This window comes from Tachysurus fulvidraco, chromosome 11 (genome assembly GCF_022655615.1).
Source record: "Tachysurus fulvidraco isolate hzauxx_2018 chromosome 11, HZAU_PFXX_2.0, whole genome shotgun sequence".
NCBI classification, from domain to species: domain Eukaryota; kingdom Metazoa; phylum Chordata; class Actinopteri; order Siluriformes; family Bagridae; genus Tachysurus; species Tachysurus fulvidraco.
The window spans coordinates 21,600,518-21,623,585 of NC_062528.1; the positions used below are offsets into that span (position 1 = coordinate 21,600,518).

Genomic DNA, 23,068 nt, shown 5'->3' on the forward strand with positions numbered 1-23,068 from the left:
ATGTGGACATTTTATTACTGTAGATTTCTGTTATCTGACTCTGGACCCAAACACAGCACATCCTCATCTCATTCTGTCTGAGAAGAACAGAGTGGTGACATGGAGTAAGACACGACAGCGATACTCTGATCATCCAGAGAGATTTGACTCCTGGCCTCAGGTGTTGTGTAAGGAGAGTGTGTGTGGACGCTGTTACTGGGAGGTGGAGAGGAGCGGTTATGTGTTCATATCAGTGTCATATAAAGAGATCAGCAGGAAAGGATGGGGTTATGAGTGTGTGTTTGGATACAACAGTCAGTCCTGGAGTCTGTGGTGTTCTTCTTCCTCTGTCTCTTTCTGGCACAACAGCATTAAGACTGAGCTCCGAGGTCCATCATCCTCCAGAATAGGAGTGTATGTGGATCACAGTGCAGGAACTCTGTCCTTCTACAGCGTCTCTGACACCATGAGGCTCCTCCACAGAGTCCACACCACATTCACTCAGCCTCTATACGCTGGAGTCAGGATGTGGAGTTATAACTCACCTGTGAGGTTTTGTGATCCAAAATAAAATGTTAGTAAAAGTTTTCAGTAAAATTCTTTTTTTTTAAAAATGTGACAGACTTGTTTTTTTTCATTCATTTCATTTATTCATTTATTTTTATTAGATGCAAAATATAAATACAAAGACCAACAAAACAAAACGTGTGTGTGCGCGTGTGTGTGTGCGCGTGTGTGTGTGTGTGCGCGTGTGTGTGTGCGCGCGCGTGCGTGTGTGTGCGTGTGTGTGTGTGTGTGTGTGTGCGCGTGTGTGTGTGTGCGCGTGTGTGTGTGCGTGCGTGTGCATACATACATATACACATACATAAATCAAAGAGGAAAATATATTAATAATAATAATTATAATGACAATAATAACGATGAAGACAGTAATAGTATCACACAAGACAAAATGTAAATGTAAAATTGGGTACGAGGAAGGTGACAATATCAACAATAATAGCAATAATAATAATAATAATAATAATAATAATAATAATAATAATAATAATAATAATATTTAAAAAAACAAATTAATAAGAAATAGTAATAATAGTATTAGCAGTAGTAGTAATGATAAATATATTTACAAATATACTCATTTCATCCAGAATGAAGGTAGTAATAGCAATAATAATGCTTCTACAGCCATTAATAGTAATGATAATAGTAGTAATAATAGCAATAATAATAATAATAATAATAATGATAATATTGATACAACTTTTAATGATAAGGTATTATAAAGCTGCCGCTGATAACCCTCATGGCCATGGCATAGCATAGACCAACACTGGCGTCATATTACAACGGGCTATCAAGGTGAAGTGCTGTGGGATCCATGGTCCCAAAATCCATCCCCATCCCCAGCCGTCCCGCACATGCCACGCTTAACCTGTTTGTGTGTGAATACGTTTTTTTTTTTTGTTTTTGTTTTTTTTTGTGGAATAAATATGGCTGCTTTAATTGTTATACTCATGATATGTTTGTCAACTAGTGTATAATGCATTAAAAAAGCATGGCGTGTAGCATGGAACCAGCCCAGTGCAAAGCCCAGGCCACCACGCCCACGCCACACTTACCCTATGTATGTGCACACGACACACCTACCACCCTATGTATTTATTTATTTATTTATTTATTTATTTTAATATTATTATGCTCCAAATGAATGTGTGTGCACCTCATCTAATATGTGATGCATTAAAACAGCGGGACAAGTGCTGGGCCAGCCGGAGACAAGAAATATCAGACAGAAGTACAAGCTGGAGGGTGAAAGTCCAATGCCCCCGGCCCCACATCACACCCACCCACGACTAATCAGAACTGCACATGGCAGGGACTAGTATGCCACAGCCAACCAGGGACCAGAAGAGGCAAAAAAGGGAAAGAGAGAGAGAGAGAGAGAGAGAGAGAGAGAGAGAGAGAGAGAGAGAGAGAGAGAGAGAGAGTTTTAAATATAAGTATTTCATTTGTATTTATTAGTCTGTGTTGCTGCCTCTTCCTGACCCTCCCTCCTCCCAATCATGTGTGATTATTGATGTGATTATTGATGGTGTATCATTGAGGATGGCTTCAGACAAAGAAGGTCAGTGGAGTCATGACTGTTTGAAGGTAAAGAGAGATAACCAAGACGGGTGCAATTCTGATGTATTATTTTGAGTGGAGGTAGACAAGTTTTCCATGGAGATGTACTCTATTAGTACATTTTTCCAAGTTGTAATGTGTATGGCGTTCCTCGATTTCCAGTTCATGAGGATAGTTTTCTTGGCGATAGTTAGAGCCACTAGGAGTAATTGACTGTTTGTACTGTTTAAATTGATTATGGATATGTCACCTAATATACAGAGGGAGGGAGACAGCGGGATGTGACAACCCATAAGGTTGGATAGTGAGTCCATAACGTTTTCCCAGAATGTTTTAACCACAGTGCGTTGCCAAATAGCGTGTAAATATGTATCTGGGGTGTTTTGTGTGCAATGTGAGCATGTTTCTGAAGTAAAACCCATTTTAAATAATTTCTGTCCAGTTAGGTGAAATCTATGAAGTACTTTATACTGTATAAGTTGTAAGTTGGTGTTTTTTGTCATGAAGTAGATATTTTTGCAGATTTGTGTCCAGAAAGCGGCATTGGGAGCAATAGATAAGTCTGATTCCCATTTAGCATTGGGTAGGCTTAATGTGTTGTCTGATTTGGATATTATTTTATATATTTTGGAGAGTAATTTTTTTTTGGGGGGGAGGTTATATTAATTAGTTCTGAAATTGGAGGCGAAAGGTCTAGATTAATTCTCTGTGTGTCAATTTTTGATTGAATGGATGATTTGATTTGTAAATATTCCAAAAAACAATTACTCCCAATGCCGTATTTCTGGACCAAGTGGGAAAATGGTGTCAAGTTGTTATTAAGGAGGATGTGTTGAAGTTGTGTGATGCCCTTATCTACCCCTGCGCGTAAGTTGAGTGGCTTCTTCTTTACTATAAAATCTGGGTTATTCCAGATCGGGGTGTATTTAGATGATACAAGAGGGGTGTTTGTGATTTGATGAAATTTCCACCAGGCTGTCAGAGCTGTGGCTATTGTTGGTGATTTAAAACAGTGGTGCTTTTTGATTGCCTGACTATAGAAAGGTAATTCTGAAATGTTAATCTCTTTACAAATTGACTGTTCAGTATCTAGCCATGTGCTTTCTGATGGGTTAAGATGAATCCATTTGTATATGTTTTGGAGCTTATTGGCCAAAAAGTAGTGGTAGAAATGTGGTGCTTCCAGTCCTCCTTGTGTTTTTGGTTTCTGTAGTGTAGTCAATTTAATTCTTGGAGTCTTATTTTTCCAGTAGAATTTAGTGACGATTGAATCTAGTGATTTAAACCGGGTGAGGGTGAGTAGTGCTGGAGTCATTAGTTTAATTTAGGGAGTATAGTCATTTTAATTTCTGATATTCTGCCCATAATGGATAGTGGTAAACTCATCCAGCGGTGAAGGTCATCATTTATTGTTTTAAGTAATGGAGTAAAATTGAGTCCAAACAGCTCTGACAGCCTGGGGGAAACATTAATGCCCAAGTATGTGATATAGTTAGTGCACAAAGGGATAGGTGATGTCTGGGATGTCACATCCAAACTGTTAGAATGTAATGAAAGTATGGCTGATTTACTCCAGTTGATGGAGTATTCAGAGATATTTGAGAATGAATCAATGAGTTTAATCGCTTCTTGTAATGATGGTGAGGGGTCTTGTAAATATAGTAATATATCATCAGCGTAAAGACTAATTTTGTGGTGCATGTTTAGTGTTTGAATTCCTTTAATGTAGCTGTTTTGACGGATAGCTGCTGCTAATGGTTCAATGAAAATGGTAAATAATGAAGGGGAGAGTGGGCATCCTTGTCTAGTCCCCCGTTGCAGCATGAAGATATGTGATGTTAGTCCATTGGTGATGACAGTGGCTGAGGGTGATGTATACAGCATTTTGATCCAATTAATGAATGACTCCCCAAAACCAAACCTCTCCAATGTGGAAAACAGGAATTTCCAATTGACCTTGTCAAAAGCTTTTTCTGCATCGAGAGTAACTATGATGGTTTTGGTTTTTTGAGTTGATGAATAATGCATCAAGTTAAAAAGTCTGCGTGTGTTGTTGGATGAAAGTCTACCTTTGATGAAACCGGTTTGATCTGAATGGATTATAGATGGTGTGACTTTTTCTATTCTATGAGCTAGTGCTTTAGCGATGATTTGAATGTCTACATTAATTAGGGAAATCGGGCGATAACTTGATGGTAATTTTGGGTCTTTATTTGGTTTAAGGAGGAGTGAAATTGTGGCGGTGTTCATAGTATCTGGGAGTTTTGATTTTTGTTTCGATTCAGTAATCATACGGATAAAAAGTGGTGATAAAATGGACCAAAAGTGTTTGTAGAACTCAGCAGGGAATCCATCGGGGCCTGGTGCTTTGTTGTTTGGCTTGAGTTTGAGGGCATTAAAAAGTTCATATTCTGATAAGGGAGATTCAAGAGTATTTATTTGATGTTTACTGAGTTGAGGTTGGTTGATATTGTTGATGAATGAGTCAATGTCTTTCTGATCTGGGTCTTTATTGGAGGAATATAATTTACTGTAAAAGTTTTGAAAGATTTGATTTATTTCATCTGGTGAGTTGGTGGATTTCCCTGCTGTGTCTACAATCACTGGTATTGTAGCTTTTTCCTTATTTTGTTTGATTTGATTTGCCAAATATTTACCAGATTTGTTATTATGATGGAAGTTTTCTTGTCGTAGCCTATGAATTAGGAATTGTGTATGTTTATTGATTAATTCGTTCAATTTGAGTTTATATTTTCTTAATGAATCCTGAGTTTCTTCTGTTGGGTTATTAATGTGCTTGCTAAAGCACATTCTTATTCTCTTGCATATTATTATTATTATTATTATTATTATTATTATTATTATTATTATTCCAGACACTTTTTTGGCACGTAACTTGTCCTGCAGCTTTTGTCCTAGACCCATAAATGAGGTGTCAAATCGACCGGCTCATTGAGGAGAGGTGTGCTATCCATTTTGTAAGCGATCAGAATTCCAGAATTCCCAGTATGGAAATTCAAAGGGGTGTTTTTTCCCCATAGACTTGAATGGGGAATCTCTCTGTAGATGTGCTAACATCCAAAAGAGGGCAGCAGACACCAGTGAATCTGTGTAAAGGTCTTTATTAAAGCTTGTTGCTATATTTCACAGTGAGCTTCAGTTTCATTTCATATATATATATATATATTGTGGGATCGCCCCCTATTTTCATGATTTTCGTTTGACGGCTCAGTGTAGTTTTTTAAGCCTCCTAGGACAAGTGAGAGCCGAAACAAAGGACGGAAGTGCTGTGTGTTTCGGTCAGAAACGCATTTTGGATTAAAGCGTTTTGGATTAAAAGGCTTACATATTCCAGTTCCTTAGACTCTTGGGGATTTTTTACAAGCATTTGTTTTGGAAAATATTCCCCCAGTGAAGAAAGGTAAGCGCCGCCTATTTCCGGTGACTATCAACTTGGATTAAATTAGTATGATGGCTATAAATAATATTATGCTTTGTTTGTGGGCTTAATAAAATCCCGAGAGTCTAAGCTTTCAAACAATATAACATTTAACTGTGTATTTAATGCTTAAAACGAGTTGGTGGCGTGCCTTGGACAGCACGGCGGTCACATATGTTGTTGTTTCTGCCATTTGTATAACTTTTTGTTGTTTTCAACTATCAGTGTAGTTTTTATAATTTTTTATTGCACTTTAAACTAATGTCCTTTTAAGAACAGCAACGGCTCTTTTAAGAGCCACCCATTAATTAAAATTAAGCGCTTTTTTTCTTTGTCTCCTCACATTACATAATTATTTTTTGACATGATATGACACGTATATCACAAAGAATGATAAGAATGACTGTAATATAATAAAGCTTGGGTATTGTTAGATGCGCCATTCTTCACATTAGTGAATTAATACATAAAACCGCAAAGGCTTTGATGCTTTAGTTCAAGATCTTCATGGCGCTTGTTTCAGGAAAAGATAAATGGATTTTCAGGTGTGCTCTTTTGTTGCAGGTGAGAAACTAGTCTGCAAATATAACCATAGTAACTGTGCAGCCATACCCTAGCAACCATGTAGTGCACCGTACGAACCATATTGCAATATAAAGAAGCCATATCTCAGTTACACAACATAAAACACTCAGCACGATGAGGGGAACTGACGTCACGTGTAGCCCCGCCCCCAAAATAAGCGAAATCAAAAATTTAGCACAACATGGACATGTCGTATATCAAAACACTCAGCACGATGAGGGGAACTGACGTCACATGAAAGCACATTCACATTTTCTTTAGGAAATGTCCCGTTCTAGTTTATGTTAATGTCTTCTAGTTGTTTAATTTTTTGTTCCAATTCTACTTGTTCATCCTTTTCTTTCCTTTTTTTGTAAACTGCAAATGAAATTATTTTTCCTCTTAGTACTGCTTTTCCTGTTTCCCACAGAAGAGATGGAGATGTTTCCGAGGAGTCATTCATCTCTAGAAAACATGCCCACTCTCTTTTGAAATAACTGTCACAATCATGATCTTTCAGAAGAGATATGTTAAATCGCCATCTGGTAGTGGGTTTATGTTGACTAGTTGTGTTCCATTTTAATGTTACCGGGGCATGATCACTGATGGCTATTGGATGAATCTTTGATTCAGAAATATTTGATATGATAGAATTACTGGTAAGAAAGAAGTCAATGTGGGAATATGAGTGGTGTACTGGTGAGAAAAATGAGTATTCTTTACAGTTAGGATGCTGTAGACGCCAACTATCGCCAAGACCAAAATCCCTCATGAACTGTTTTATGGTTTCTGCAGATTTCCAAATGCGTTTATTGCCTAAACTATTACATCTATCTATTGTTGGATCTAGAACTGTATTGAAATCACCTGCAATTATAACTGGACAATTAGAAACATTTGAAATTGAAGAGAAAAAGGTCTGGAAAAAGGATGCGTCATCTGTGTTTGGGCCATACAAGTTGCCAATTGTGACCAGGCTATTATTAATGGAGATGTTTATAATAATGAAACGTCCTTCAGGGTCTGTAATAGTGGTGTTATGAACAAAAGAGATTTTTTTATTTATTAGAATGCATACTCCTCTTTGTTTTGTGTTGTAGTGAGCCGAGAATAAGTGACTGTAATTTGATGATGTAATTTTGTTATAATCTGATTCCGATAGATGTGTTTCTTGCAGGAGACAAATGTCGGCTTGTAGTTTATTCAAATGATTAAAAACTTTGACCTTTCTTTGTCTGAGAACCAAATCCACGAACGTTCCAGGTTACAAAAGTGATAGATGACATGTTTTAGTGATTATGGCAGTTATTGACTCAGGAATGAAAGTGAAGTGTTCAGAAAAGCCAGGGAGTAATGTCCTTATCGCGATATAGTTGTCCATCTATGTATAATTTGTCCACTGTAATGACTGCCTTTTTTCCTTCATTTATTTATTTCAGTAAAATTCTAACTGAGGTGTGAGATTTAATTTGTCCCTGAGCTACACTGGTCATTTTGTGTGCAGAAACTGGAACAGTAATGAATGCTGAATGTAGGATGTTTCTAGAAATAAGAAATACTTTCAAACAGACTATTTAACTGTAAGCACTCTTAGGATGGATTTATTATACATGATATGAAAAGTTTCTAACCTCAAAAAAAAGTGTAGCTAGAGCATGAAACAAAGACAGCAGCTTGACAAATAAACCTGCGTAATAAACGGCGACATAGATGAACTCTCCCAAAGTAGAGCCAAATGGGGATTCAGGGGAAGTACTTCATAGATTTCCCTCTCTTTCTTTTTCATATCTTTACTTTCTAAGTATTTTCAAGACCTCTGTAAATAATCTGGATATTTTGGACTATTTGGTTTTACCTTCTTTTGTCTTTTTTTTTTTTTTTTTTGCTCTTGATGTGAAGTTTGTTTTATTATTGTTTATTGATGACTTATATTGGTTTATGAAAGTTCAGACAGGCGTGCAACCAGGTATAGTTAATGTGTAAAAAGGGGAAGCTCAAAAGTCTTTTGTTTAATTTTTTTCTTAAAGATTAAAAGCTCTTTTATTTTATTCTAAAGATTCTGAATGTTTTACATTACTTGAAATATAGGCCCTAAGTTCAGGCTGCACAAAGCCGTGTTTGCACTTTTTATTTATTTTATTCAGAAGAAATTCAGTGTCTGTTGTCTGTTACTTGACATGTAGTAAAGACAACTACAGGATTGTTTTCCATTTAAGTGCCAGACAAGTTCAGACTTTAAAAACACTTGAAATTTAACAATAAATGATATAGAAATGTATGTGTGTTATTGATTTTATTAACATGAGGGTACTATTTTAAGTGACAATATAAGATTCGGACCTTTGCTGGGAGGACATTTTAGTAACTGGACCTCTTTGAATTTTAATTGAATACCCCTGGTCTAGATGAAAATAAAGGGTGTGAAAGCATTAGTTTGCCATCTATGATGTCATAAAAATATCCACTGCTGCATTTTTGAGATCCAACATTTATCATGGCAAAGATTTTTGGATGAGACAATAATTGTTCTAAACTCTTTCTCAGGGGAATATAATGGAAACATTTGTTTTTTATTGTGAGGTCTCTTCAGTTTTCTCTTTTCTGACAACAAACTGCTAATCCGACCGAAACCTCTTCTGCTTCCACAAAATTGAATTTTTCTTTTATGACACTGTCCTGTCTGTATGATGCTGAAACTACAACAAATGGCTCTTTAAAGGACACAAAGAGTCCCAAAGCTTCTTGTTGAAGTTCACTTCCTGCATGTGTGTTGAATACTGTTTGTATCGCTGACTCCTCAAGCTGTTCAGTAACTGAGCTTGATACAACTGAACCGCAGCCACAAGAGCTTTATAACTCGGCAAGTTTTCGAGCGATTTACACTGAACTCGGGCAGGTTCTTTAGGACCTTACTCTTGACTAAATTTTTATTTCGGGCTTCCGATGGAACTTTCGGTTTTCCTGTAGACGGCGATCGAACTCCCATAGACTTGAATGGGGAATTCCGAAAATTCCTCTAAGCCAGGGGTGTCCAAATTTTTTTTGGTGAGGGCCAAATACAGAAAAATAAGCAAAGGCCCGGGCCACACACAAGAGGTGACATATTGACACATGATTACTGTGTGTATTTCTAACTCACCTATAATGTGAAGAACATTGCTCTCAGTGGGAGCAGTGATGCTGTCCTTTGGATTGAAGGATGGCTGGGATGTCAGGAGAAAGTTTGGTGGTTGAGACACGAAGGACTTCACAGAGATGGCTATCAGTCATTCTGGATCTCAGTCTGCTTTTGTTCTGATTTAACAGAGAAAATGTTTGTTCACATATGTATGTTGAGCCAAACAGGCTCATCATTCTTTTTGCGTGGCGTCTCATCAGAGGAAACTTGGCACGATCCAAACTCTGATAGAAGTCAGGGAGGGAGAGAAGCTGATGTTGACTCTTCAGAGAATCATCACATTGCATTTCAATCAGTTCTAACTGCAGGCTCTCCTCCACTTCTTCTGCATCCACCAGGAAGGGCGTCGAGAACAGCTTGATTTGTTTTTCAATGATAGAAAAATCTTGAAAACGCTGGTTGAATTCTGTCATGAGAGATGTAATTACAGAAGCAGAACATATGTAGCAACCCGAATGCCCAGGGAACTCAGGTGCATACAAAGAAAATCCACCACAGTAAGCATAAAATAGAAAACACATTAAACTTTATTTAACAGAACATAAAAATAATTTGGGTCGTTCACCCTGACCGGACACAGTCCCCCAGAGCAGCCTCCTTCAGATGGTATACTCAGCAGACAAAAGATAATAGAGCTTCCTACAGGGAAGAGTAGTTTCACTGCAAACTGTATGAGCACAGCAATCTCCGCCCCATAAACCCACCACAAATCATTAATAATGCACCCTCAATATCAATAAATCACAATTAAGCACACAAAACCTGTTGGGGCTCTATCAATCCCCATCTCTGATTCCCCACAAATTGGTGGGAAGCTACACAAGGGGTATACCCAAAGGGTACAGGAAGACACAGAAAATCAAATGTACTTAAAAAGAGAAAGGAAAAATAAAAATAAAAACAAAATCCCCTAGCCAACCATTAAACCAAATTACACAAACTTAATAATTCGAAAAGAAACAAAACACCAGCTGTCTAGGGATTTAACATACATTCACCACAGGGAGCAGTCAATTTTACAAAAAAGAAAACCCAAAAGAGAACAGCGACTAGTCACTATCATCCAACAACCTTAACGAAACGAAACCAACCAGCCAACTGCACGGTGGTCCCGAACATCAAACCCACATTCTTGGCAAAACAAATCCACAATGATCCTGAGTTTCAAACTATCACATGCTAAAAACAGTAAAATACTTATACCGGGGGAAATATACCGGGACTAATGGTCCCACACAGCTACAAGCCGAGCACCGGGCAATTGCTAACAGGACCCCAGCCGCCCTTCGCTTTCGCCTGTCCTTTAAATAAGCGTGGCTTATTGGTAATCCGTAATAGGGTTAGAGACCCCGCCCCTCTTTGTTACCTTGCTACACATAGCAGAAAGGACTGCCTTTGGAAAAGCAGACTTGATTTCAGACAGCGCAGGGAAGTGTGCAGCATTAAAGCTTCGTAGTTGTGTCTCAAACAGGCGGAGCTTTACACAGAAGGCTTTCATGTGCGCATACAGGTGTGACACCAGCTGTTCTTTGCCTTGTAGGTTCTTGTTCAGTGTATTCAGATGATGAGTGAGATCAACTAAAAATGCCAGGTCTGCCAGCCACAGAGGGTCACTCAGTTTATGAAGAGGTCGGCCCTGCTCTTTCAAAAACTTGTCGATTTCTGATCTCAGAGAATAAAACCGCTGCAGCAAAGAGCTGCGGCTGAGCCAGCGCACATCAGAGTGGTAGAGTACATCCCCGTATTCAGCATCCACGTCAGATAAGAAAGCTTGAAATTCCCTGTGGTACGGTCCTCTAGCTCGAATTATGTTGACAGTTTTTACAACAGTGTTCATCACATCGCCCAGCTGGACAGTCTTGGCACACAGTGCTTCTTGGTGGATTATACAGTGCATCCTAACAGCCTCACCTCCGCTCTCTTTTACCTTGACGCACACCATGGATGCCATTCCTTTGCGCTCACCCGTCATGGCCGGAGCTCCATCCGTTGTTACCCCACAGAGCTTGTCCCATTTAAGCCCCATCTTTTCAACTGCCTCTGACACAGCGTCAAAATTATTTCCACCCGTCGTTGTGCCTTTTAGGCATATCAAGCAGCTCCTCCGTACAGCAAAAATTATCATCGACTCCCCGCAAAAAAATTAAAAGCTGTGCGGTGTCTGTGGCGTCTGTGCTGTCATCGCATGCTATCGAGTAAAAATCAAAAGCACAAGCTTTCTCTCAGCTGAAGTTTCAGGTTAGCTGACGAGTCCTCGATTCTCCGCACAACTGTATTTCTGGATAAGCTCACGTTGTTGAAATCCTGCACTTTTTCCGGGCACATTACTTCTGTGACTTTGATGAGGCACTGCTTTATGAAATCACCGTCTGAGAACGGTTTGCCGTGCTGGGCAATAAGTTGTGCGACTTCATAGCTTGCTGCTGTGGCGTTTTCCTGTATTTTGTTAGCACGAAAAAAAAAAACTGTTGTTGAGCTTGCAGGCTAGCTGCCATTTGCTTGAATTTCTGTGCTCGTTCGGCACCTGTGTACGATGCGTAGCTCTGATGCTTGGTCTCATAGTGCCGACGGACATTATACTCTTTCATCACGGCAACATCTTCATTGCAAATCAAACAGACACACTTTCCGTTGATTTCTTTAAAGAAATATTCATTTTCCCACCGTGTTTGAAATCTTCTACACTCACTTGCTATCTTGCGTTTCTTCGGTGCTGCCATTTCTGGTGACTCGTGGTAAATATTTTTCTTTGCTTAATTTTGTTTAGTGGAGAAGCACCTTTTCTGTGACTGGCTTCATCTAGTGTTGAAACTGAGAAGTGCAACAGAGTTGAGCTCAAGCGCCATGTGCGGCCATATTCAATTATATTTTCAGAATTTGCTGCGGGCCAATAAAAACTGACCCGTAGTTTGGACACCCCTGCTCTAAGCTCTCACACACGCAGCGTGCACAGAGCTCAGGTACGGCTTCTGTTCTGTGTTCTGTGCAGTATAATAATAAGTAGAATCCCATAACGACTGCAGTATTGACATGAAATGTCCAAACCCTCAGTAGTCACTTTTCGCCAAAAGTATTGGCACCCCAACGGGTATACTGGTGACATCACGTGACGTCACGTGTTGCCCCGCCCACAAAATAAGCGAAATTAAAAATTAGCACAACATGGACATGTCATATATCAAAACACTCAACCCAATGAGGGGAACTGCCTCATGTGTATTTTGGTCACGTCACGTGAGGTTACATGACGTCACGTGAAAATAAAAAACTAGCACAATATGGAAATGTGATATATCAAAACACTCAGCACAATGAGGGGAACTGCCTCACGTGTATTATGGTCACGTGATATGACGTCACCTGACTTCACGTGAAAATCAAAAATCTGCACAACAGGGACATGTGACATATCAAAACACTCAGCACAATGAGGGGAACTGCCTCACGTGTATTTTGGTCACGTCAAGTGACGTCACGTGATGTTACGTGACAATTAAAAATTTGCACAACATGGACATGTGACATATCAAAACACTCAGCACAATGAGATGAACTGCCTCACGTGTATTTTGGTCACGTCAAGTGACGTCACATGATGTCACGTGAAAATCAATAATTTGCACAACATGAACATGTGACATATCTAAACACTCAGCACAATGAGGGGAACTGCCTCACGGGTATTCGGATCACGTCACATGCTCATGTCTGCTCGCCTCCAAAAGTATTGGCACCCTAGTGGTCCAGTTGCTTTCACAATCTTTCTGTCCACTTGCCTCCGAAAGACATCAAAGTTCGTCGTGACGAACTTTACAAATCTAGTTTTCAATTTGTTTTTTAAATTTTTGTTTTGTAGGTCAAAGTGTTTTATAAATTGCGTCCTGAGTTAATGTTGCAGATCAATTTGAATTTATTATTATTTATTGATTATATTTAATTTTATTTTTCAGTATGTGGAGGAAATTCTATTCTATTAATCAAAGATAACAGTTCAAGTGAACTTTCCCTAAGTTGCAGAGAAGAACGCAGCAGAGTCCTGTGGAATATCAAACTTCTTTATTCAATATACTTGCAAGTGTGAAGTAAGTCTGTCCCGACCTAAGTCTGAAAAGAGGGAGTTACTTGGATGTAAGGCAGTTCTCCTTTTATACATGGAGCTATGTGTGTGTGTGTCTTCCACTGTGCGTGACTTCCTCTAATCTCGTCTTCGCACAAGCAGTGCAACGGTCACTCCGTTCGTCTCTGTTATTTCCACACACCTGCAGCCTGAAATGTTCTTGTCTTTTCAGCCTAGTGTGCAACTGGAAACAGTTCTCAGGTCGTTCTTGGTTTTTAACAGACATTTATTTTGGACAAGTCTTCATGTCTTGTAGCCTTGTGCTTCAATAATGCCAATAATGACGAAAATGCCAAACATTCCAATTGCCCAAATGCCACAATGCCCAAATGCCCAAATGCCGTCAGAACTATGGAAGGACATACAGTACATAACTTAAATAAAGTGCACATTCAACAAGTGAGAAAATACACTTAAAATGGCTGCTTCTAAATAAACAGAGTTACATACAAAAAGGCAATTAACAAACACATACCTCATTGGCCTCTCTAACTCAAGAGGAATAAACTTGAGGGTTAACAGCTTCTTCTTCTTCTTTAAAAATAAGAACAATAATATATGAATTTCTTAGTACTTCTTTAAAGAGCAACTTGTACTGACATTACCAGCGCGTACCTCGTGCTTCTCTTCTACCTCGTGCACCCCCGGAAGTGATAGCAACAATTAAATAATTCCCCAGTGAAACAAAATTATGTGTTCCCTTTCACCCTTCTATGGTTTTAACTAATAAATAAATAAATTAACATTAACCAAAAAAACACATTGCTGTTCCATTCTAACAATTTGAACATTTTAACCATTTATTTCCCTAAAACTGCAAAGTGCATACACCATAAACTGAACACACATATACATATATATATATATGGTCTGCCATATATATATATATACATTTATAAAATGAGAGTTGCCTCTAGCGGCAGCTACATTACATATAAATTAAATATTTACATAAATATAAATTTGTTAAATGTTGTCATGCCATTGTTCAAAACAGTTCCTATTTAACTGAACACACAAGGGAACATTACATGTTTTGCATTTCCAAGGTGTGTCCTGTCTTTTACCATGCACTGTCTTGCAGCGCACACATTTATTCTTTATTGTTCTCGCCGGTGCGTTTTTGGCGCTTTTTTCCTCTTCAACGTGAAATCCACTTAAAATACTCTGTCATTCATAATCATACACACACATGTAATACATCATTCGAAACTGTGAAGTGTCTACTTTTACTTGACTGCCTTCATAATAACAACAAAACGCTGTGCTTTTGGCAAATAAAGAAAATAACCAGGGTGTGCATTCAGACATCTCTGTCTCCTTGACCATCTTCCTGAAACACGTTACAAACATGAACTGATAACTCCGCCAATACTTATCACACGAACATGATACATATGTCTAATGAAAGCCTGAAATGTCTACTTTTAAATGAGGTCATTAAAATCGAAAGCAAATATTGTCTTTTTGTGTAATGTGTATGATTACACGAGTGAATGAATCTGTTAAAACTTTGTGCTTCTCATAGCATTGTTTGGGGGCGTTGATCTTGTTTGCATAGCCCGCTCAGGTCATTTTCATATGAATGGCGCGCGCGCGGTAGGTGGGATCACATTAAGCGCTAATGAGGTCGAGCCAGAAAAACTATACCTCTCTTTACTTACATACAGATTACACAAAAAGACGCCCCTTACCTGAGTGCATAATGCTCCTGCACGCACTACCTTTCCTCAGTTAACATTCGCTTCTCACGACTTCTGCTCCTACCTCACAGCTCCCTGGTCTTTTTGTGCTGCATTTTTTGTCTTCAGGAGGACATGTCGTTCGATCAGCCCAAGCCGGACATGCTCGTCCTCAGCCAGGTTAGCTTTGCGTGCCACCCATGCTCGCACCCCCCTTTTTTCTGTAGGCTGCCCGCCTGCCTTTTTGCCTTTGTTCCTTTTCTATGGCGCTTTCTAAAGCGGCTCCGGCTACTCCGGTGGACAACCTATCGCAAGCCTGCCCGGCTGCGGGCGGCGCGCTCATTGCCACGCGGGATTCCCATCCCTTCTGCGTTGACATTCTGTGTGTGTGCAGAGGCGGGGCTTGCGCCATGGGAACAGCGGGTCTCAGGATCCTGACTTACATAGGCGATTGGCTTATTATAGCCAATTCGAGAGAGAAAGTGATTCAAAACACTGCCCGTGTGCTCTCACACTGAAAGTGAACGCAGCAATGTGTTAAAGACCAGTTTCACTCCTGCTCAGGAAGTCATATTCTTGGGTTTGGAGCTGAATTCTGTCACAATGCGCGTGCGCCTGTCACAGGAGCACGTTTCATCATTCATGAACTGTATCTCGCAGTTCAGGGAAGGAGCACGGATACAGTATCGCACATGTCTCAGATTACAGGGTCTTATGGCTTCGGCTATCCATGTCTTTCATCTAGGTCTTCTGAGAATGAGGGCTTTCATGGAGTGGATTTTGTCCCTTCATCTTGGCCCGTTGCGCGATCTTTGCCGCTTTGTCTCGGTGACGCACGCGTGCATGGCCACTCTGCGCCACTGGAGAGCTGTGGAGTTTTATGTGCATGGGTCCCCTTTCGGGGCTGTCATGCTGCGGAAGGTGGTTACGACGGATGCCTCCTTGACAGGGTGGGGAGCCACATAAGAGGGCAGATCTGTGAACGGTGTGTGGCCGATCTCACTTCGTTCAGCCCATATAACTTACTTGGAGCTCCTCACTGTGTTGAAAGCTCTAAGGCATTTCTTGCCCCGCCTGCGGGGACATCATGTACTGGTGCGCTGCGACAATACAACAGCTGTATCGACCGTCATATCACATATCAACTGTCAAGTGCTCCTCCAAACTTCACTTTCTGGGCCTGGCCCACGAGAGGATGCATTTAAGCACGCTGGGGCTCTCCCCCCATGTTATTGCCACAATTCAGAATGCCAGGGCCTCTTCCACGCGTTCTCTCTATTTTTGCAAATGGCGTTTGTTTGAGGCGTGGTGCGAAGAGCACCAGCTCGTTTCATGTCTGTACTCAGTCGCTGATATTCTGGTTTTGTGCAGGACCTTATCGATCGTGGCAGGGCCTTTTCGACGATTAAGGTCTATTTGGCGGCTATCGCTGCATGTCACATCGGTTTCTGCGTCACTACGGTGGGGCAGCACCCCTTTATCCGTAGATTTATGAAGGGCACGCACCGCTCCCTGACGGTCACCAGAAGCGTGGTCCCAGATGTTGACCTCTCCATGGTGCTGGAGGTGCTGGCCCAACAGCCTTTTGAGCCCCTAGGGGTTATCTCTCTCAAGTTGCTGTCCTTTGAAACGGCACTGCTTCTGGCTTTGGCTTCCGCCAAACATGTCAGTGATTTGCATGTGCTCTCAGTTCATTCCTTGTGCACCAAATTCTCACTCAGTGGAGATAAGGTTTTGCTTAGGCCTAACCCGGCCTTCATGCCTAAGTGCTTTCCAGCTTTCACGGATGGTGTGATTGATCTCTCCGCTTTTCACCCCCCCCCTCCTCTGCGGAGGACCAGAGGTTGAATACTTCGTGCCCTAAGGGCGTACATGGACAGGACATACTCTTTTCGGGGGAGCGACCAGCTCTTCGTCTCTTGGGCCCCGCCGAACATGGGGAAACCCACCTCTAAGCAACGAATCTCTTGCTGGCTTGTTGAAGTCATCGCCTTAGCGTCTGAGTCTAGGGACTTGCAGCCTCTGGGTGGCCTCAGGGCTCACTCCACTAGAGGCTTGGCTGCTTCTTGGGATCTGTTTGGGGGGGTTCCCTTGCAGGAAATTTTGCCACTGCGAGCTGGCCCTCTCCTCACACCTTTGTTAGGCACTACCGGCTTGATATTACCCGTACCACGGTGGCTCATGCGGTCTTGAGTGTGGGCTCTTTGTAGCCACGTGCTACTAGGCCCGCACTCCTTTCAACCATGTCTGCCCGGCCTGGCTGTGCGTGTTATAAGCATAGGGTCTTCCCCCCTCCTGACACCCGGGTTGGTCCATTCACATGTTTATAAACATGTTCTGTTCCTGCAGGCGGCTCACTTGTTGGACATCAGAGGGGTTTTTACATGCATGTTACCACATGTTGTGTTTCTATTTGGCTGGGTTTTTTTACCCCGCACAGCATGTTATGTCTGCTGCTTTGTGACGTGCCGAGCACCACCTTTTTGGCCGTCCTCAGGCTCACAGGGCCTCGCTGTGAGTGTATTGGGCAACCGGGGTCTATATCTCCCATAGGTGGATCTCGAACATGAGATGATGAAAGAAAACAATAGGTTACTGTCGTAACTCCGGTTCTCTGAAACATCGAGTGGAGAAAACCACCAAGTTTGCCCCGCTTACTGCACGAGAAGCGAATATGCTCACTGAGGAAAGGTAGCACATGCAGGTGCATTATGCACTCGGGTAAGGGGCGTTACCTCACCTGCCTTTGGTACGCGCTACTGTCTGTCAAGCCAGACTTGGTGCAATTGGATGCTTCTGTAGAGGTCAGGAACGGATGCCCTTCCCATAGGTGGATCTCTCCACTCGATGTTTCAGAGAACCGGGGTTACGAAAGTAACCTAATGTTTTCCTATTTAAGCTTAGATAAAAAATTATCGAGTAACTCCTCTTAGGGCTTTCAAGCCACATGCACCAAATTCGGATATGTTGTAGAACCCGGTCTGAGGTTTGTTGCTATGAATTTTCCTGAGTACTGGTACTTCGGGTACCGGGTCTCAAAGTGGCCTTTTTTCCCCATAGACTCCCATTATAAAGTTTGGCGGTTTATAACTCAGCAAGCGTTCAAACTATCTACACCAAACTCGGCCAGCTCCTTTAGGGTGATACTCTGAACAAAGGTTGGTGTACCGACTGGCCTTTCGGTTGTCCCTCAGCCCCACCTCCAAAATATGCAAAATCAAAAAACTTTTTACAGCGTGGACATGTGACATATCAAAACACTCAGCACAATAAGAGTATCTGCCTCGTGGGTATTCTGCTGACGACGTGTGATGTCACATGAAAACATTCACACAACATGGACATGTGGCATATCAAAACACCCAGCACAAGGAAGGGAATTGCGTCACAGGTTTTCTGATGATGTCACATGCTTGTCTCCACTTCCCTCCAAATGTTTTGGCACCCTAGCACTCCATTAGATTTCACAAGGTTCATGTCCACTTGCCTCTAAAAGTAACACTGACCCTTACAGTATGTCCACTTGCCTCCAAAAAGCACCGGCCTTTGAGAATACTTGCCTCGTCAAAGCCAACATCAAATTTTGTTGTGACAAACTTCACAAATCTAGTTAATCGTTAGACTCCACTTATAGTTTTGAAACAAACCAACCAGTAATGTTTTTGTTTTTCTCAACCAGTAATGTTGTGTGTGTGTTGGAGCTCACCCCAATCCTGTGTAAACTGTTTTGTCCTTACAGTTCCCTTGGATTCAAACCACCATTAGCATCCATATCACTTGTGGATAAAAATAAAATAGCTGCATGTATAAACCTGTAGACTCCTAACACAGCGACAAGTCCCAACTCCTTCACTGCAGCAATTTCAGCACAAAAGTTTGATGTCACATGGATTCCCCATGAACAGTCTCCATTCCTCTCGCTAGCACAACTGAAACCCCTTTTCCCTTTCTTGTTGAGAAAGCTGAAAGCAGACTTATATATAAAATGATTTTGGAACATGTTATGAGTCTGCCTTCATTCTGTTTTCTAGAAGCTTCAGATCTTGCTAGACTGGTGTAGATCCACCGGAATAGACTGAAGCTTTGAGAGATAAAATACTGTCTATGCTGTATCCTCAATTATCCTAATTTTTGTTCTTTCTCTTTTGGAAAAAGATCCAGAACTAACCACTAAATTACACAAGCAGATTTTATAGATTTGTGCTACTTGTGCTAACTTGGCTAACAGTTAGCATGAGTAGGATTTAAAAACTTTTTCTAAAAAATAAGTCTTTTTTTATAATCTTTTTAAAGCTTGGTGGAGGGAGTATCATTATAAAATACTCTTCTGTTGTGTAACTTCACCTTTATCTTTAAAGACTGAGCTCCTTTTCTCTATAAAGCCACACCTCCTCTCTCTGTTACACAATAACACACTGAACCAGGAAGTTCATTTCAGAGAAAACGAAACTTATAGATCTCTCTCTCTCTCTCTCTCTCTCTCTCTCTCTCTCTCTCTCTCTCTCTCTCTCTCTCTGTCTCTCTCGCTCTCTCTCTCTCTCTCTCTCTCTCTCTCTGTCTCTCGCTCTCTCTCTCTCTCTCTCTCTCTCTCTCTCTCTCTCTCTCTCTCTCTCTCTCTCTCTCTCTCTCTCTGTGAGTTCAAGAAAATGGCAGAAACCAGTGATCAGGATCAGTTCAGCTGTCCAGTGTGTCTGGATCTCCTGAGGGTTCCAGTGACTCTACATTGTGGTCACAGTTTCTGTAAGATGTGTATTAATGGCTGCTGGGATCAGGAGGACGTAAAGGGCGTCTACAGCTGTCCTCAGTGTAGAGAGACTTTCACTCCAAGACCTGTTCTACGCAGGAACAACATGCTGGCTGAAGTGGTGGAGAAACTGAAGAAGACTGAACTCCAAGCTGCTTCTCCTGCTCACTGTTACGCTGGACCTGGAGATGTGGAGTGTGATTCCTGCACAGGGAGAAAACACAAAGCCGTCAAGTCCTGTCTGGTTTGTCAGGCCTCCTTTTGTGAAGATCATCTTAAACCTCACTATCAGTCTCCTGCCTTTAAGAAGCACAAGTTAGTTGAAGCCTGTGCAGAGCTCCAAGAGAAGATCTGCTCTGAACATGACAAACTGATGGAGATCTACTGTCGTACTGACCAAAGTTTCATCTGTTACTTGTGTACGATGGAAGCACACAAAGGCCATGATACAGTTTCAGCTAAAACAGAAAGAACTAAAAAACAGGTGAGAACTGGACAACATTATTCTTTTCTAAGTCAGATTTTACAAATTGTATTTTAAATCTATTTTCTATTGAGTTATACTACTGTCATTCAGTGTGAAGTGGATTTTTTTTTTTTAAAGTCAAAGGTTCTTCTGGTATGAAGTGTGAGAAGCTCAGACCAGTCAGTGCACTTTAAACAGCCAACAGTGTAACAAGATTCTTAGAGCATTTTATACCTAAAGTTTACAAAGACCATGTGAAAACTCTGTTAAAGAATGAGTTAAAGGAGGATCAGATAAAATCCCAGCAGAAGATCCAGGAGAAGCAGAAGAAGGTGCAGGAGCTGAAACAGACTGTGGACATTATTAAGGTGAGGAGGAAACTGAGAGATTCACATAAACACACATTATAGAGTCACTGTAATAGAAAGAGTTTATCTCAGATCTGTGTGTGTGTGTGTGTGTGTGTGTGTGTGTGTGTGTGTGTGTGTCCTTACAGACGCGTTCACAGGCAGCTGTAGATGACAGTGAGAAGATCTTTACTGAGATGATCAGCTCCATGGAGAAAAAGCGCTCGGAGGTGACGGAGCTGATCAGAGCTCAGGAGAAATCTGAAGTGAGTCGAGCTGAACGACTCCTGAATCAACTGGAGCAGGAGATTGCTGATCTTAAGAGGAGAGTCACTGAGATGGAGCAGCTTTCACACACACACGATGACATCCACTTCCTCCAGGTAACACTCACTGTCTGATCTACAGAGGGCGCTGTTCCTCACAAAGTTTCCTCCTAAAAGCTCATTACAGCAACAAGAAATGTTCCTGTCTGAGATCACAAGTGTGTCTTTGTTCTGATTCAGTCTGAGATTCATTCGTTCCTCTCGTCCACTTTTCTCCTTCTCTATGATGTGTTTCCTCTCTGTAGAGTTTCCCGTCTCTCTGTGTTTCTCCTGGATGTGACGACTCACTCAGCTTCACTGTCAATCAACATCTCTCATTTGATGGAGTGAGGAAATCTCTCTCAGGTCTGAAAAAACGAGTCGAGGAAATCTGTGAGGAAGAATTCAACAAAATCAGACCAGAAGGTGAACAAACAAACATTGTTTCTGTATCACAGTAAAAAGAGCCATAAAATTCATCTAACAGAAATAAGAAGTAAGCAGGAACAAGACTGCAGAAAATCACACAGTATTAGCATCAGTCTTGTAAATGACATCAAGATCAATTTAGCAGATAAACAAAGTACAAATCTTACATTTGTGGAGAAAATCGTAGCTGATGAATAAATTGAGATGGTGACGTTGTTGACGTCTGAAATAAACGTGAGGAAGCAAATTTTTCACATTCACACTTTAAACTGTTTCCACCTCATTTTTCTGTCTCCATTTTGTCTCTGTGTCTCCAAAGCTGCAGCAGTTCAGATGGTTTTACCTTCAGAACCAAAGAGCAGAGAAGATTTTCTGCAGTGTAGTTTTACACACACACACATAAACACACAAATATGCACACAGACACACAAACACACGCACATACAAATGCACACAGACAATCACAGGCGCACAGACAGACACAGAAATACTCACAGACACACACACACACACACAATGTTAAAATGTCTGTATTGTTGATCTAAATCTGATCCATGTTTATAGAGCTGCATTAGGAGGATAGAAACACAGACAGGTGTCTCACACACACTTATTATAAATCCTGTGATTAACATCTAACATGTGGACATTTTATTGCTGTAGATTTCTGTTATCTGACTCTGGATCCAAACATAGTGCATCATCATCTCATTCTGTCTAAGAAGAACAGAGTGGTGACATGGAGTGAGACACAACAGCAATACTCTGATCATCCAGAGAGATTTGACTCCTGTGCTCAGGTGTTATGTAAGGAGAGTGTGTGTGGACGCTGTTACTGGGAGGTGGAGTGGAGCGGTGATGTTGTGTACATATCAGTGTCATATAAAGAGATCAGCAGGAAAGGACGGGGTTATGAGTGTGTGTTTGGACACAACAGTCAGTCCTGGAATCTGCAGTGTTCTTCTTCCTCAGTCTTTTTCTGGCACAACAACATTAAGACTGAGCTCCGAGGTGTATCATCCTCCAGAATAGGAGTGTATGTGGATCACAGTGCAGGAACTCTGTCCTTTTACAGCGTCTCTGACACCATGAGGCTCCTCCACAGAGTCCACACCACATTCACTCAGCCTCTGACTACGCTGGAGTCTGTGTGTGGAGTTATAACTCATCTGTGAGGTTTTGTGATCCAAAATATAAAGTTAGTAAAAGTGTTTATAAAAACTATAAGTGAGGTGTGAGATTTAATTTGTCCCTGAGCTACACTGGACATTTTGTGTGCAGAAACTGGAACAGTAATGAATGCAGAATGTAGAAACAGACTATTTAATTGTATGCACTATTAGGATGGGTTTATTATAGTTGATATAAAAATGTTCAATGTCTCCTCAGAAATAATAAACTTTACTCAAACTGCTCTGTCTTTCTGTGCTGCTTGCTGGTGGAAACACAACCTACTGTGTGTAAAAGACTTTTACACCTAAATGTTGTCCTGTTGTTGAGTTAGTGTTGTTTTGTACCTGTACATATAATATTGTTTATTTTCTTCTTATTTTAAATTTGTTGTCAGTTGTATGTATTGTCTTCCTTCTCTTAGCTGTATGTTAAGATGGAAGTAAAAGGTGTGCAGCTCATGTAAGTGGTGCACAAGGAGGATGAGCACACGGCAGCTAGAAGAATCTTAAAGTGATCAA

At 40.9% G+C, this 23,068-nt stretch overlaps 1 protein-coding gene and 1 pseudogene across 1 annotated transcript in view; one reads left to right on the top strand and one right to left on the bottom strand.

Moving 5' to 3' along the window:
- Window positions 1-23,068, bottom strand: part of LOC113645130 (tripartite motif-containing protein 16-like) — a 664,889-nt gene that overhangs the window by 618,670 nt on the left and 23,151 nt on the right. The window lies entirely within an intron of this gene.
- LOC125138461 lies at window positions 19,640-22,790 on the top strand (annotated as a pseudogene).